Genomic DNA, 12,575 nt, shown 5'->3' with positions numbered 1-12,575 from the left:
CCGCTAAGTTCTGTCAAGGGAGCTGACTCTGCAGGCATCAAAACCAAACTAAATCAATAAAAGAATTAAACTTTTATAAATTGCATTTTGACAAGTATCAGATACCGTTAAGCTTTGATATTATGAATTCCTCGGAGGAGATGCAAACAAGAAGGGCCGCAGTTAGAGATCCAAACAATCAAAGAGGCTTGTTAACATGCGCTGTCAAATGCATCAGTGCTATTAATTACTACAAATTAATGTGACTCTCTCTTCCTCTGGTGATTGGAATAATAATCAGCTGGATTCATGGAAGGAGCACAGAGAACATATGCAACCCTGCCAAAAATAATAATTTAAGAAACCAGGAGACATTTGCAATCTTTATGCTTACAGGCTTGATAATTTGCTTGTTGCTAGTGTGTCCCACTTTACCCCATCCTCCTGATTGTTGGGAACTGGCTCATCTGCATCCCAAACGGACATGCTCCCACTCCCTGGCTGCAGCAGCACTTGCCCTGATGATGAAGTCTTTCTCCTCTTCAGCAGAGCTGTGAAGGCAGAGGGACACACAGCCAAACATCTCACCCTGACCAGCCAGGCAGAACTATGGCCCTTGCTGTGGCCACAGCCCATTCCCTGTAGCTGGGGCTGTCCAGAAAACCCTCTGCTACTTCAACTCCTGCACCCCACAGGAAATCACAGACTGGAAAAGAGAATGGTATATTTGGACATGTGGAACTAGTAAGGAGAAAATAAAACCACGGTGCACGTACATCTGTCAAGCTGTGACCCTATTTCAGTAGCACAAGGTAGGAAAAACCACACTGTATTCTCTTACTCCAGTGAAATAGCATTCCAATGCTAGCACTGAAATAAGCCAACCCAGAAGGCACAGTAACACCTTCCCACGAGGAGATTAACCATCCTTGGGCTTTGGTTTCTTCCTGTGCTCAAACAACAATGCCCTTACTACTGCAGTAGTTTCCAGCTCAAACTACCCCTTGCACAGGGCACAGCAGAGCTCTGAGCATCACTCCACTCTTCTGGTTTTACTACTACCACAAAACACTATCTTGTCATAGCCTCTGTGATTGGAAAGAACCCCTCTAGCTATGGCGGACTTTAGAGAAGTCCTGTATTTTTCTCTACTCATACAACCAGAAAAAAGAGAGTTGGAGACAGGGCTTTTGGGGATGAGAGAGTCTGAGGTTCTGTTGCTTGGTTGTGCATGATCACTCCAAACACGTTGTGCCCTTACTCAGGCCTAGCTCTCTGCTTTGACAAAACCCACAGAGCAGTATGTGATAGCCACAGGAAGAGAGTTCTCAGGCACCCTGGAACCAGGAGGCCAGGTTTGCTGGGGAGAGGCTTGCCTGTAACCCAGCTTGCAGGGAGATCTGAGGCAGCCAGCATAAATGCACATCAGAGTGGAGGAAATCCTGATCCAGGGAAACCCTCATCCCACTGATGCTGGAGGGCTCAAGCACTGTGCTTGAAGCCAGAGCTGAAGGCAGAGCTCGGGAAGAAGAGCAGATGGGCAAGGGAGAGAGGAGAAGCATAAAATTGATCGATGTCATTTTGTGTTCCCTTGAACACTGTAAACTAGAACATATCCCAACCTTTGCCCAGGGAACAACAGGGATAAGCAGGGTGGCACACTTCTTGCAGTCCTGAAATGGAAATGGGGGCAGAGGAGAAGAACAGGACAGTTGTCCCAGTGCTGTGCAGTGCTTCGTTGAGCTTCAAGGCCCTTTGCATGAATGCACCAGGGTTAAAGTCTTCATCCCCATATGCCTCTTTCTACACACCAATAAATCCATTTCCCTGGAGCAGGTGGGTAGAATAGCAGATTTCTCAATCAAGTAAGAGCTAACGAGGCCTCAAATCTCTCACCCCCCAACATCCACTGCTTTCCAAGAAGAGCCGTGTCTCAGCCCCATATGTGCCGTACCGATCTCCTATAGCCACACGCCACAGAAATGCAACACATCCATCTTATAGGGATGCAAGGGCTGAGCAGAGCCCCTGCCTCTCAGCAAAAGCAGATTCTCTGACAGGTACCCCACTAATGCAGGATAGCAGGCACCATGATGGAACTAAAGGACAGTTTCTGAGTACAGTGAAATGAATTAATTTGACACCATCTGGCAGCAGTTTTTCATTTCTGACAATATTTAAAACATAATTTGAGCTCAGGCAGTGATAAATAGGTCTCAGATCTCACCTGACTTCGGTAACCTCTTGACCTAGGCATATTGAGTCATTTATCTGAAGCTGTAGATTCCAATATTTTGTTGCCATATCTAATCTAAATAGACTTCTGGACACTGCCCTTATTGCACCTTGGTAATCCTGGATTGATCCTGTTGAAGCAAGTGGAAGCAATGACATCTATGTCTGCCTTTCATCAAACACATGATGAAAGTTGATCATGTTTAAGCATGTTCTCCCAGCTGGAATCTGTAACAGAAAAAAGCCATGATGCATTAGTGTTCCCAAACATCTAATGGTGGAGTGGAGAGAGGCATTTTACTATTACTGTTACAATTATTTCCTTTAAAATCTTAGTTTTCATTCTCTCAGTCTAAACATCGCTTATGATGGCTTTAGCATGTGTGTATATATATCTCAACATGTATGTACACATATAGATGCTTGAGTCTCTACACAAATAAATAAATCCTTCAGACAGAACAGCATGACAGCAAAAGCTTTCAGATGAAAACATGGTGTGAAAATGTAGGATGTCTCCTCTCTTTGCATTCTATGGCGAATGCAAAGGAAACTTATTGCTTCAAATATGTGCAGTCTTTTTTATCTGATTACCTGTAGATGTTCTATATGGCTCTGTATAGGAGACAGTACATTCTCTGTCTCCTACAGACATCCCAGTTTATTATAAACATACTTCCATTCTTTCACATATCTTTATGAATTTGAAGGAGTTGCTTAGAATTTGTCACTTATTTTTAACAATATAATTTTCTTTGGAAGGAATATTCCTGCTAAGCTTGACATGTGATATTTAATCACATATTGACCACTCAGGATTACTTTAATGCTTCCTGTCAGTTCCAGTACAGCAGGCAGAGTTCAAGCAACACATTTGCCTGGAGTTCAGTATTCATTTAAATCAAATTTGTCAGCTTTCAATTTTTTTAAATGTAATATTTTATTTTTATTAAATGCAAGTTAATAATGCCTTGTCAGGCCAAGGGCATATTTTAATGTGAACTCAGATGTTAAGTGAAATTGGAGCCATAACACCCTGCTAATAGACTCATATAATCATCTTAATGCCAGCATCTCAACCTAACACAAACATGTGCTGGCTTTGTGTTCAGTTGTCTCAGAGAGCTGTTCCAGATGCATAAAACACCCGCACAAACACAAACACACACATACACATCCTTTAAATGCCTGTGCTCATGGGGTGGGTGCCTGTGACACTTGTGTATATTACTTAAAGATTTCCATGTGCTCCTTTTTACTCTTCATAAGGCATCTTACTTGACTGGTGACATAACAGCCTTCTTTAATAATGTTGTCTCTTCTCAGCTTTGTCTTTAATTTTCCATGTTGCTATCTATAGTGACTTGATTTGGGTTTTTTCTGACAATATTTATGTGTACAATTGTACATATATGAATTCAGCTTTTCTAAGAGAGGTGCAGACCATACATGCAACCTTGGGTATGATGTCTGGGTGCACCAATATTAGACACATGCATGCACATGTATATAAAGCATTATGCATTGCAAGAATGTAAAGAGTTTGTCTGCTCACACTACACACTGCATGATACACACCCACACACGGCAGGTAAACCTCCACAATATTTATCTTTACTTGAGCGAAGGATTATCACTCTTCTTGTTCACAAAGACAAATGTAGCAACAAGCAGCTGTTACAAGTTTGAAGTTAAGAGATGGATGGAGACTGGCCAGCCTTCTAAACATACTGTAAACCACAGCACTGCAAAGTAACAGTGTCACAGAGGGTGATAAAGCATTGCATCTTTACTGAGCATTTCTCAAAAGCAGGACAAACCCAGCACCCAAGTTCCCACTTTGCAGCTGTGGGCTCCAGACTCACTCAGCTGCCATGCCTTGCTGGCACCTTATGTCTTTCACCCCTTAAATCACCGGCTCTGGAGGGGCACAGGTCAGCCGTGGCAGAGCCATCCCTGCCTGCCAGCTGTGCTGCTGCGGTGGTGGCGGGGTCGTGGCCCGCGTGGTGCGGTCGCATTTGTGTCCCCATGGCCAGCAGGCCCAGCAGAGGGGTCCTGCAGCGAGCGGGGGACACGCTCCTCTCACCAGGCACCAACGTCCTGGGCCAGGGCTGGAGCCCTTGGTCCCACACGGCAGAAACCCACGCCCTGCCTCCCAGGAAAGCCGTGATCTGGCTCTTCCCATGGCCACGAATGCAATTCCAGCTCAGGGTAATAATGGTGAAAGGAGGGAGGGAGGCAGATGCACGGAGGATGAGCAATGTTTTCCACTGATATCTGAGAGGAGACAATGGTCACCACTACAGGGAGAAAATGCAAGGCTGTGAGGAGGGTGAGAACCATGGAACCAGGAGTTTTTTAGTTTAAAAGTACCCAGAGGATGTTCAAGATAGATCCAGGCATCCAAGACACTTGTGTCCAAGGCTGATCTTATGGGCTGAAAGGGGCCATGGAAGGGTTTTAAGAACAAAGGATTTGGTTTCTCCACAGGTTTGCATAGGTTTCTGAACATGTCTCTCCTGCCTCTGAGGTAGGAGGTCCAGGAACTCTGGAGAGCTGTCTTCAGTTTTTAACCCGGTAGAAACACCCATTCTCTCCCATGAAGAAAGTTTCCCCCCAGGCCCCAGGGAGCCCCCCAGTGCAGAGCAGCACCATTGTCCCTTCACCACCCAACTGAGCAGGAGAGCAAAGGAGCCCCTGTCCCAGGGGTGAGAGAGGAACAAGCCCAGCATATTTGAAATGGAGACATTTATTTTTCTTATGCTCACCTCCACCACACAAACACACAGCAGCAAGCAGAAGTATTGAGCTTTTTTCCCAGCTTTCTCTCCTCTGCCAAGGGCAGCAGCACAGGTGCCCTGTGCGTGTTCTGGGGTGTCCCACATCTCTGCAGGAACAGGTAGGCTCACACTTCCCACAGCCTTCACTGAAAGCCAGGGGTATAGGCAAAACCTCCCCAGCAGGGAGCCCAGCTCTCTGGGGGTTAAAGGTGCATCTCTGGCACCATTGCCTTATACTTTACTTTTAATTGCATCTACTTTTAAAAATCTCCATAGGGCAATGCTGAAAACCTGCATGCAATATCCAGCTCTCGGCATGAGCCCAGACAGCCTCTGTGGCCCTGCTTTCCCCCAGTTTAGGGATATTTCAGTTGTCATAGTTTCTACCACCCTGGGCTAACCTTCCCACCAGTGCCACCCCCAGCATGGGGAGAAATACACACCTCTGTCAGCATCCTGCATCCTGTAGATGGAAAAGAAAGGGTGTTGAAAATGTGCATCAGGGTACAAAGCTTTTCTTCTGCCTCTACTCATTGATTGGTACCTGAGAACAGCAATGCCTTGGGCAGACCTGACTGGGCTGCAGCCAAACCTGTGGCCATGAGCTCTAGGGAAGGGCAGGAAGGACAGTGGGACTCGTGCAGCTGCACTGCTGGTGGGACTGTGTTGAGGCACACGTGATGATGCTCCAGTAACAGTTTCTCAGGCTTCACTGCTCTCTGAAAGCCAAAAATGAGAGCCCTTTGCAGAGAAAAGTAGCACCTCTTGTCACACAGCTCAGCTCCATCCACCACCAGGAAAAACACTTCCCACCAAGCCTTTCCACGGAGAGAGAAGAAAACCTCAAGAAGACTCTTGTACTTTTCCTGACTCCTGCTCCCTCTGGAGACTTTTCTAAGGAAGGAAGGAAGACATTGCAACCGTATTTCCAGGCCTTACTTACACCTTCTTGCCATCCATCCTGCTGTCCTGGAGCAGTGCTTCCCATCACTGAACGCACACCTCTCCTGCCCCACATTGATCTCAGTGCAGAGCAGTCAGAGCTAATGCTGTTATATCATCATAAATCTGGTGTAATAGAAAATCAGCCCAAAGAAACTCACATCCTTTTATATGTTCATTCAGACTATCCAGACACAATAACTCTGTTGTGATCCAAAATGCAATAACGTGGCAATAAGGCACATATATTAATTATAACTGCAGTTCAAACATCAGCTAGTTTACATAAGAGTAATTAAAATCACAATTGACCTTTTGTAGAAACATACGGCTATGCTTAATTCTAGCCACTAGCATTCAAGGCTTTTATTTAAATGGTATTCCTAATTCATAATTATATCTTTTTTGAAAATATTTTTTATGGCTAACTGAAAATTACTTGTATCCTGTGTGTTTGTTCTTTATACAAACTCACTCATATTCTCAGGAAAATGGTTTAATATGCAAAAGCAGATTAAAAAAAATATATATATTTATTCTAAAATTACTTGAATTTTCATCTGTAAAGCAGTTATATTTAGCTCTTATCTAAGAATGACCGAATAACACCCAGTCATGTGAAACTCATATCTATTTACTTCTCAGTTCTTCTGTACTATTTATTGTTTCTTGCATCAGTCAAAAAATCCCATTTTTAATGAGGAACATATATTTCATATCATATCACTACCTTTCATGATCCCAGGCACCCTGGCCTAAAGCATCTCTCCAGCACCCTACAAGGCAGGAGTAGCCTCAGGGGTCAGGGAGAGGCAACAAAAGCGACATCAGGAAAAACTTCTGCAGGAAGAAAATGGGGAATAGTCCCCTCAATTGTACCTGCATTTAAAGTCCATGGGTCATTTTGCAAGTCCTTCTCCATGCCAGATGTCTGGCAAGAAAACAACCTCGATTTTGAGGGAATGGTTTGGAGGGGTCTGTTGGAGAACAGGAATGTTTCACATGAGCGGGGACAGCTGGGGCAAGCCCACCATTTGCAAACATGCCTGTGGTTATGCTTTCAATAGGTGGCACTTATGAATAATAATAATATGCATAATCTATCTTGTGCCCAGGCAGGAGAGAAAACATAAGTGGACAAGCCTGAAGGCATGGCCGTCTATTAAAGGTTGCTTGGGAATTCTCTGCAGAGTTAGGGCAAAACTGTGCTGCTAAACATGGCTGGGGGATTTGCATATTTAAGAAAAGAGGACTAATTGAAAATCTCTTCTGGATGAGTGATTTACATTTCTTACAGATCAAATTACAGAAGGTGAAATACAGTTTTGCCCTTTTGTTGTTTATTTGATTGCAAGCTTTCACTGCTAACTTTCCTTTTTATTAAAGAGCTTCAATGCAGACTTCCAGGAAAAAACCCAAATTCCCAAGCCACAATAAGCACCTAAAGCCTAAACCCTGCAGAAATCCACAATCCTGCTTTGTTCTGTGGCCATTTGTAGACATCTTGAATTAAGCACACATGGCTCATGATCTTAGTAATTAAGTATAAAAATAATAAGAAAATTGCAAAAACACACATGCTCTCTTCTACCTATTGCTGCAAACATAATCCAGGTCTAATCCCATCAGCAGCAAGGACAGTATAACATAAGGGAAAGACATATTTGATTTTAAAGTAGCCCAAGAAATAATGAGGCAAGTATCTTGGACATTTCCCAGAGAAATATGGATCAGGCTGACCTTTATTTTTCATTTGTTTATATAATGCCTCAACTGCTTTATTTTAAAAGAAAGAAAATTGTATTCTTTAAAAAGAAGAAATAAGTGTCTAATTCTAGTGAGTACACTTCCTTTGCACTGCAAACCAGCAGCCACTGTCCTGATTCCCAGGGTATTTCCATTCCCTGGGGACCATGGGAAATTACTTCTGCTCCCAGCAAGGTAACACAGCCCAGGAAAGGGCTCCCACCAGCTCACAAACAAGGCTGGTACCAAGCTGAGGAAAGAGCTTCAGAAAACCCAGCATTTTATCTGTGAGCCAGGGAAGAAGAGCAGATGAGGAGGAGCTCTTCGATGAGATGTCAGCTTGCCTTCAGCAGGAGAAAGTCTGTAGCTGGGGACACTACTAACACAATGCTCATTAGAAATGTGATGCTGAGAGTACTCCCATCAGTACTGGATTTCAGGATGTGTGGCTCAGCTGATGGCTCACTCCAACAGTGACAGCACCTTGCAAGCAACAGGGACTCAAGTCACCTCTGGGGCAGGAGACCCACGTTCACCACTTATTTACTACACCTCAAACAACCCAGCTGCAGAAGAGTATCAGAGTGCTGGTATTTTAATTGAAGATGGCTGTATGAACAGCAGAGAACCTCACCACCTTAGTGTTGATAATAGGTATGGGGAAGGGGTGAGGGTGGCAAAAAATCAAAGACAGTGGTTTTCTAAGTCCATGTACACAAGAGAGGGAGCACAATGAAAATTGAAGAAAACACTCAAGTATAAAGCATCGAACATTTCAACTTTAGTACTACTGCTTAGGCCAAGCAAAAAAAAAAAAAAATAAAATCTATTGGCATGGGGAGAAAACACATCTCTGGATTTTGATAAAGCTATGGGAGGTTATTTGGAGGATAAATTCCCTGGGCCAGTTAAAAGTGGTTGTGCTCTGCTGAAATAAATTCCACCCTGGGATTTAGTATAGTAAGTTCTCTGAAGATGCCGTAGTGGATGAGCTGGCAGCCCAGGGGTTTCCCACACTCTACCTCTGGGTGTTCCAGGAAAGCAAAATTAAGTGCTGAGAAGAGGGGGGAATGCAAGAGGAATCCAATATCAGGCTTTCTGCTGGCTTCACTGCTGCTAATCGTCTCCATACATGTGAACTGGGTGTAAAATGTTCCCACATCAGAGCTGTAGTTGTGCACAGGTGTAAATTACTACACAAGGTTCAAGGCAGCTCTCAGCCATGTCCAAGCTGCCTAATTAGCAGTTGTTAGTGTGGCGGAGCTATGAAGTGCTAATATTCAAATGTTATGACTGTGATGCCTCTTGCCAAAATCCATAAAGTGCTTGGAAGCTGGCTAGTGTTACTGACTAAACTCTCTCTTCCTTCTCAAGCAGAGGATCAAAGGCAGCCATGCTAATTAACCTCTCCTTTTAGAGCATCTATGGTGAAAATGTAATGCTGCACCAGGGCTGCTGCCACAGCAGTGCCTGGCCTTGACAGGAGATGCTACAGAGCTGGAAAAGCAGAGCTTTTGCTTTCTGTCTCTTACAAGGCAGCCCCCTCATTTGGGTATTGCTGTTCTGGGTGGCAAAGATGAAAAACCGTATATTTTTTGTAAGACTGTTATTTTAAAACTAGGCCTTTTGACTCACACAGTCAACCTCTAAAACAAGGCCTACAGGACTGGAGAAAAGCACTCATATAACATATAGTACTTGACATTGCCTATGGCTAAATATAGGGAACAAGATGTTCTCTGTGGCCATACCAAGCTTCCTTAGTCATATACACTTTAATCTAAGCCCTGCTACAGGGAGAGAGATCCCTGGCCCCATTCTCCCTTCTGAGCAACAGCAGTGGGGCGAGTACAATGTGCGTCCACTGAAGCATGGCCAACGCGGCACCAAGGCTCAGCTCTGTGCAGATCAACCCAGTCAGGCAGGAGCATGCCCTTGGTGCAGCTAATTTCAGAGCTATTTTCCATGGTTAGCATCAAAGACATTTTCTACGGCATGCATGTATGAAATTAAGGCTCTTAATTTCATAAATGGCAGAGTGCATATCTGACCCTATTCTGCCCCCCAAATCCTCTGAAAATCTGTGTGCTGTACCCAGCCAGCAGAGCCCATGGTGCAGAGACATCCCTACCCCAGCCACAGCATCTTCTGGAGGAGAGGGCCACAGGAAAGGAGTTGCTTGAGGACCCTCCCTGTGGGCCCATCTTCCCCAGGGAGGTGGTCCCAGGAATAGGGCCTGTGAATCCACAGGGATTCAGTCCAACCCACCCACAGTGATGTTGACACTGAATGTCCTGAGCTTGCAGCCATCTGCAGCACCATCATCCCTGCTTTGCCACTGGAACAGGGACCTCCCAGAGGTAGGACAGCTTTCCCCAGGTACAACAGTAGCAGGCCTTAGCAAAACAGCTCCATTTCTTCTGTCTGTGGAACACACAACCTCCTTCAGCCAGCCAAATTCTCAGGAGAGAAGATCCTAATTTTATATCATCTTTACAGCACTTTTCAAACCCCCAAGGACTCATGCTTGAAGCACACACAGTATGTTGACTAACAGACCTGGGTTTGTCAACACAGCTTCACCCAAGTCCACATACACAAAGAGAAACCCCACTGAGCTCTTGCCTCACACAAAGGTGGGTAGAAGGGCCTTGCTCACCCAGCACCATCCTCTGCCCATGGCAGCCAAGAAATCCCTGGTGTCAGGTTCAGCAGATGAGAGCATGGGGGGATGGAAACCTCACATAACTCTCCAAAAAAAAATCCCATAAAGAAGTGTGTTTTCCCAGCAAAAAGAAAAAAAAGGCCAAATCTCATCAAAAGCCGTATAGCTTCTCAGCAAGATGGGCACTGGCAGAGCTGGGCTCAGTCACACTGCGTGGAAGGGAAGTCCCTGTGACTGAGAAGAGAATGGGTGTCTGCAGCACAGCATAAATTAATATGACAGTTGCTGCTTTTTCAGTGAAATCAAACCCCAGCCATCCCTTGTCACAAACAGAAACTTCACAGATGCACTACAGGATATTTCATTGTTAAATATTCTGAATTTTCAACACGAGAAATACTACCTAGCACTAGTTGCATTATTTGTTTCATAGGGAAGGGATTAACGTTCCTGGGGGTCAGAAAAGAGGCATATACCACTAAAGCAAGAAAATATGATTATTTCTTTGTTTTCACAGGTCCTCATGCAGACAAATGCAGTTCTTGGAGATACTCTGACACAGGCCTGGAGTACATAGCACTCCTTCATTTGCACTTCAAGTGCTCTGAATCTGAGCAAGGACTCCAGTCTCAGAGGCAGATCCTTCAGCCGTTTACATCATGTAAGTGTGAGGTTATTCCTGATTTTTGCTAGCATGACTGAATGTAGCACTTGTTCCCATGTATTTATTTATGTTGTCAATAAAAGATTTATAATTTTTTTAAAAAGAGGCAGCAATTATTGTCTCATTTATACTAGCGAACTCTTGAATAGCAAAACCAACTCCAGATAGCTGGAATATCTTAGGGAGTAGATCTGGCCCAGTGGCTTTATTTCTGGAGCTCTGCTCCACCTCTGAATTTTAAAAATGGTATATTCATGCTCTGAGGCAAATCTCATTTTCCAGCTCAAACATTTTATGCAATATTTTAGTAGGCTGTTTCATACTGCTGTACAGTCTCCAATTTTAAGAATTATCAATAATGTATTCTTCCATGTAACCTCTTTAACACTCACAATAGAATAAAATAAAAACACATCAACAAAAAAATTGTCTCTGCTTGGCAATGCTATGTGAATGTTAAATTTCCCATTTCACAATGCAGCCATCACTATAAACTCTGAGGGCGGATTAACGCTCTTCTGGTACTTCACTGTATCAGAACACGGATTTGCAGACAACAGCTGCAGCAAATTCCCTTGACTGAGAAGAATTACAAGTATTATCACCTAGATCATTAAACTGGGTTCATAGATTGCAGAATGTCTTCAATCAATTCATCTAAGATAACTTGAAGCCAGCTGGACCCCCTCAGTGAGAACTTGACTTAATTGGCCAATAAGTGGCTGGAAAAGGTGCATGCGATTTGATAAAATTACAGACTGCAGAAGCGATTACAATTTGGAGAACCACAGAGGGTAGCCTCCGGGTCAGCCCTTTTGGAGAGGGCTAAGTTAATGTCCACTATTAAGTGCTGCTGTGAAAAATGTTGGCCCACTTGGTGCTCAGATGTAAAGTGTATCCAGGTCATTCCTCAGCTGATGGAGGGAGAGATGTGCACATTTATCACTGCTCTGGCCTCATTTCTGCCTTGGTAATAGTCGTACACTAACAACTGCTGGCAGTTTCATGGTTTTCTGGGTACCCTTCATTTTATTGGCATAACTAAAATATTATCTGAGCAAAGCAATCCATCTGCTAAAGAAAAACACTTTCCTTCAATTACATCCCCCGAGTCTTTTCTTAAGAAAGGTTAAAACACCAGGAAGTTGAAAAATATACATTAGTTTGTTTTTATTTTTTCCAATGTACGGCAAATATGCTTTCTTGTTACTGGATAAGAGGTAGGTCTACATATTTACCACCACAAAATGTTAGGGAATATTCCTAGCTTTAAGAAAAGGGTCACATTAGCATTTAAGTACAAAGCAGTATTTAAAAGCAATTGCCTATCTTCCTCTTCCTGCACCCCCCCCCCCCAAAAGAAAGAAGGAGGGGGGCTAGAAAAGATTGCTTAAGTATTTTCTCCACGGTTTTATATTTAATAATGAAATAGATTAGGTCATTTGCAGAAAAGCAGTATTTTTTAAAATGGCGCTACAGTGTGCAAAAACCCCATTGCATTACCCAATTGTGTTAAACATCATGGGAAAACAGAGCTTGATCCTGCGTGAGCTCAGCAGGCAGG

Source organism: Parus major, chromosome 8, assembly GCF_001522545.3.
Source record: "Parus major isolate Abel chromosome 8, Parus_major1.1, whole genome shotgun sequence".
In the NCBI taxonomy this organism is placed as follows: domain Eukaryota; kingdom Metazoa; phylum Chordata; class Aves; order Passeriformes; family Paridae; genus Parus; species Parus major.
The sequence above is the reverse complement of the archived record's forward strand: the minus strand, read 5'-3'. Positions refer to the sequence as shown.